Genomic DNA, 6,000 nt, shown 5'->3' on the forward strand with positions numbered 1-6,000 from the left:
TCCCAGGTCAGCCAGGGCCAGGGTGAGAACCTATCTCAAAAAATAAAAATTAAAATAAAATAAATCAAAAAAATATTTATGTATTTATTTGTGAAGAGAGAGAGAGAATGGGTGTGTGGGTGTGGCAGGACCTCTTGCTGCTGCATACAAACTTCACCTGCATGTACCACTTTGTACATCTAGCTTTATGAGGTTACTGGAGAATTGAACCCAGGTCATCAGACTTAACAAGCATGCACCTGCACCTTTACCCACTGAGCCATCTCTCCAGCCTGAGAAATTTTTTGATATATAGTGAGGAAGATATATTCTGTAGGCCTCTCCAGGGTGAATAATAATGAGCTACAGCCCCACCACTTTAATTCTATTTTAATGATGAATAAGCTGAGGCTCAGAAGTGTGACACCACACCATAATTATTGGTGACCACCTTCATAATAAAACCTGTAAATTTTGTCTCCCATAGGTAGCATACCTCATGCAAGTACACAAGGAAAAGGAACAGTGGCTGCAAGCAAAAGCAAACAGGAAAAAGCACAGGCCAAGAGGTAGATCTTTTTAGGCTAGAATTACTAGGAAACAAAAGAGGAGTTGAAGAATCTAAAGATGGGTCAGGACCACATCCTTGCAGCTCCATCAGTTCTTTCTCAGAAGCGGGCAGCAAGGATTGGGAAGGTGTGGTTCTCTTTCACCAGACATCTTGGGAGTTTAAGAGAGACCCAAATAATCTGGTTTCTTGTAATGATCCAGTATGAATGTGTCACCTGTGAAGCTAACATCTAAATCTTTTTTGGGGCTGGAGAGATGGCTTAGCAGTTAAGCGCTTGCCTGTGAAGCCTAAGGACCCCGGTTCGAGGCTCGGTTCCCCAGGTCCCAGGTTAGCCAGATGCTCAAGGGGGCGCACGCGTCTGGAGTTTGTTTGCAGAGGCTGGAAGCCCTGGCGCGCCCATTCTCTCCCTCTCCCTGTATCTGTCTTTCTCTCTGTGTCTGTCACTCTCAAATAAATAAATAAATAATTTAAAAAAAAACAAAAGATAAATCCTTTTTGATATAGTCTCCCTATAGAACCCAATCTTAATTGGAACTCATAATATAGCCCAAACTGGCCTTGAATTTACAATCCTCCTTCAGGCTTCTCCCTTCTAAATGCTGGGATTACAGGCATGCACCCCCCCAATGCATTTCTAAATACTTTTTTTTGGTTTTTCGAGGTAGGGGTTTCACTCTAGCTCAGGCTGATCTGGAATTCACTCTGTAGTCTCAGGGTAGCCTTGAAATCATGGTGATCCTCCTACCTCTGCCTCCCAAGTGCTGAGATTAAAGGCATGCACCACCACGCCCGGCTTCTACAACCATTTTTGAAGTAATTGTTATTTCCAGCTAGCTTAAAGCATGTTTTAGGAATTCCAAATATATATAGCAGGCTAGGGAAATGGCTCAGTGGTGGAACATTTGCCTAGTTAGCATGTATGAGGCCTTGGGTTCACCCCAGCACCACACTAATAAACTATGCACTTACTGAGTAGTATTTATATAACAATGAAGAGTCTACAAAAACATGAACAGGAATTGGGAATATGGCTCAGTTGTTAAAACATTTGCTTGCAAAACCAGCTGGCCCAGGTTCAATTCCCCAGCACCTACATAAAGCCACACCTAAAGTAGCACATGCATCTGCATACATTTGCAGTAGCAAGCAACCCTTGTGCACCCCCAGTGATGCACATACATGTGCATACTTATGTGCAAATAAATAAAAATTTAAGCCATTTTAATAAAAATTTAAGTGGTGGTGCATGCCTTTAATCCCAGCACTCTGTAGGCAGAGGTAGGAGGATCATCATGAGTAGGGCCTTAAACTGAGCCTTGAAGAATGAGGGATGACTAAGCTGTGGACCTACTCAGAGGCCAGAAGCCCTAAGTAAATGGAGTCCAGCATAGAAAGTGCAATATTTGCTAGGAAGCAGTGGAAGATAAGGCTGGCTAGTAAATAAATGCCTCCCTCTTGGAATAACAAGTATCTTAAATGTATTAGCCAATAAGTAAACAGTACCTCCTGAGACTTTTCTAATCACAAATTGGTTCCTCTGCAACCAGCCCCCATCTGGAAGCTATTCCGGAACCCCAAGTAGCAGTCATTCATTAACATACAAAAATATATTTATCACTTCAGAGATTTCGAGGCCTTTAGGAACTGGGTGCCAGGAAATTGAACTGAAGATCAAATGTATATATAACTTATCATAAACTATATTACAGAGATAAACATCCATGTCATGAAATTCACCTTTTTGGTTTGTTTGTTTGCTTGTTTAAGACCGGTTCTCATGTAGTTCAGGCTAGACTCCACCTGCCAGGGGCTGAGATTACAGAAGCATACCACCACACCAATCAAAATTTATCCTGTCATTTTATTTTATTATTTTGAGATAGGGTCTCATGTACCCTGGCTGTCCTCAACTTTACTATGTAGCCAAGAATGACCTTGAACTCCTGATCCTTCTGCCTCCACTTCCCAAGTAGACTATAGGCCTGCTCCACCATGCTCAGCCTTGGCAAAATTCACTTTTTCTAAGTGTACAATTTGGTAGGTTTTAGTTATAGTTACAGAGTTGTGCATTCATGACTACAATCAGTTAAGAACATTTTCATCTTCACTCCCCAAAGAAACTCTAAGCCCACTCCTAATAGCTCCTCATTTCCTACGCCCTCATCCTAGTCCTAGAGGACCATAAACCTGTTACTGGAGTCTTTAGGATTAAGCCTGGGCCCTGGCAGTCCTAACATGCTCAGTTCTACCACGCACCATCTTTAATATGACAAGTAATAATGAAAAGCAGAGAAGAGAGATTTATTCAGTGTGGCCATATTGGGAAGCGGAGCCAGTGACCACTCCCAAGTCCATCTTGGAGTACAAACCTAAGGCTTAGGTTTAACTAGAAGGCAAAAAGTATGCATAATTAAATAGCCCTGGTCAGTGTATGGTACCACCCATAATTGACCCACATCATTCATTATCTATGCTCCAATTTCTCCTGCAAGGTGGTCTGACAAGTTGTCAAACAAGTACCTTTAACCACTGAGCCATCTTCCCAGTCACTGATAAACTGTCAGACCTTGTGAAATCTCTGGGAAACAAACTCCTTCTGGCTGGCACTAGGATTCCAGTCTTTTCCTTCCCCAGCATGAGACTCCTGGAGAAATTCCAGTTTCTTGGGGTCTATTGTTTCAGTAATCTGATAGCCAAAGGGAGGGGAACCTGTATCTCTCTTTACAATATGTTTGATCCTGCCAGAACAGGTATAAACCTACTTTGGATCTCTATAATGTTGATGTTGATCAAATGCTACAAAATTTCAGTTCTGTGGTTATACAGTATGAATAAGTTGTGGAGATCTAATGCATGGCATAGTGACTACAGTTGATAACCGTATGATATTTGAAACAGTTAATAATACCGCATATTGAGCTTTAATCCCACACCTTTAATCGCAGCACTTGGGAGGCATAGGTAGGAGAATCACTGTAAATTAGAGATCACCCTGAAACTACATAGTGAATTCCAAGTCAGTCTGGGCTAGAGCAAGACCCTACCTCAAAAGGAAAAAATATATATATTAAAATAATAGTGCATATAACCGTGTATACTTGAAATGAGTTAAAAGTCAATCTTAGTCTCACCATAACAATAAAGGTAATAGGTATGTTAACTTTATTCTGATAGAATCATTTACATATCAAAAGATCATGTTGTAGACCTTAAACTGTGTATTTACTAATTATGCCTAAGTAAAGATAGAGATGAAAGTCAGTAAGTAAGTCGGGTGAGAAACATGAAGAAAGAAAAATCACCATTTTACACTGCTCAAAATATTAATAGATGATCCTTAGGTGTGCAGAATTTCAATATTCATATGACTTCAAAACATTACCCATGGGGGCTGGAGAGATGGCTTAGCGGTTAAGCACTTGCCTGTGAAGCCTAAGGACCCCGGTTCGAGGCTCGGTTCCCCAGGTCCCACGTTAGCCAGATGCACAAGGGGGCGCACGCGTCTGGAGTTCGTTTGCAGAGGCTGGAAGCCCTGGCACGCCCATTCTCTCTCTCCCCCTCTATCTGTCTTTCTCCCTGTGTCTGTCGCTCTCAAATAAATAAATAAAAAAAAAAACATTACCCATGGGCCTTTGTGAGATGCTCAGATGACTCAATGGATAAAGGTGATCGCTTCCAATGCCGGCCACTTGAGTCCCATTCCCCACACCTACATAAAGCTTGATACAAAAAGTGCTGCAACCATAATGCTGAGAAGTGACAGAGGAGTGCTCAGCACTAAAACATCTCTATCACACCTTCCAAGGCTCAGGATCCATTGTGGAAGAGCCAAAGGAAGGGTATTACTGCTTACAATGCGCTCTTCCAGACACAAAATGGCCTCGATATCCAAGACCTCACAGTGCCTAGCACTACCTACACAAGACCATCATAATAGGAGGAAAAGATCAAGACATCAAAATAAACGAGAGACTAGAGAGACTGATTGAGAGAGGGAGGGGACATGATGGAGAGTGGAGTTGTGAAGGGGAAAGTGTGGGGGAAAGGAATTATCATGGTTTATTATCTATAATTATGGAAGTTGTCAATAATAAAAAACATTTTTTATTTTTTTAATTTACTTATTTGAGAGTGATAGACAGAGAAAGAGGCAGAGAGAGAGAGATAGAGAGAGAGAATGGGGTGCACCAGGGCCTCCAGCCACTGCAGACGAATTCCAGATGTGTGCGCCCCCTTGTGCATCTGGCTAACGTGGGTCCTGGGGAACCGAGCCTCGAACCGGGGTCCTTAGGCTTCTCAGGCAAGCGCTTAACCGCTAAGCCATATCTCCAGCCCATAAAAAACATTTTTAAAATGAAAGAGAATAGTGGAAAAAGGGAGGGGATATAATGGAGAGTGGATTTGTAAAGGGGAAAGTAGGGGAGGAGAGGAATTTATCATGGTTTATTGTCTATAATTATGGAAGTTGTCAATAAAAAAAAGTTTAAAAGAAGTAGTTCAAGCATCTGGTGTTCCTTTGCATCAGCAAGAGACCCTGGGGTGCGCTTGTGCACACACATGCACATACACATGTGAAAATAAATAAATACAAATATTTTTTTCAAATTTTTATTAACTTCCATGATTATAAAACATATCCCATAGTAATGTCCTCCCTCCCCCCACTTTCCCCTTTGAAACTCCATTCTCCATCATATTCCCTCCCCCTCTCAATCAGTCTCTCTTTTCTTTTGATGGCATGATCTTTTCCTCCTATTATAATGGTTTTGTGTAGGTAGCGTCAGGCACTGTGAGGTCATGGATATCCAAGCCACTTTGTGTCTGGGGGGAGCACGTTGTAAGGAGTCCTACCCTTCCTTTGGCTCTTACATTCTTTCTGCCACCTCTTCTGCATTAGACTCTGAGCAATACAAACCTTTTTATTTTATTTTATTTTATTTTATTTTATTTTATTTTAATTTATTTATTTGAGAGTGACAGACATAGAGAGAAAGACAGATAGAGGGAGAGAGAGAGAATGGGCGTGCCAGGGCTTCCAGCCACTGCAAACGAACTCCAGACGCATGCGCCCCCTTGTGCATCTGGCTAACGTGGGACCTGGGGAACTGAGCCTCGAACCGGGGTCCTTAGGCTTCACAGGCAAGCGCTTAACCGCTAAGCCATGTCTCCAGCCCAATACAAACCTTTTTAATTACACTAATGATTAGATATCGCTACATAAAAATAAGTATAAATCAGTTGGGCACAGTGATCCTCACCTAAAATCTTAATACTCTGGAGGTGGAGGCAGGAGTATCAGGAGTTCATGTTCATCCTCAACTATATAACAAGTTTAAAGCCTGCCTGGGCTACATGAAGCCTGTCTCCCCCACCCTCAACCCCCCAAAATCAACTGTTCAAAACAACACAAATTTATCCCATACTTTATGTAGCTCAGAACTGGTACTGTG

This window comes from Jaculus jaculus, chromosome X (genome assembly GCF_020740685.1).
Source record: "Jaculus jaculus isolate mJacJac1 chromosome X, mJacJac1.mat.Y.cur, whole genome shotgun sequence".
Lineage (NCBI taxonomy): Eukaryota > Metazoa > Chordata > Mammalia > Rodentia > Dipodidae > Jaculus > Jaculus jaculus.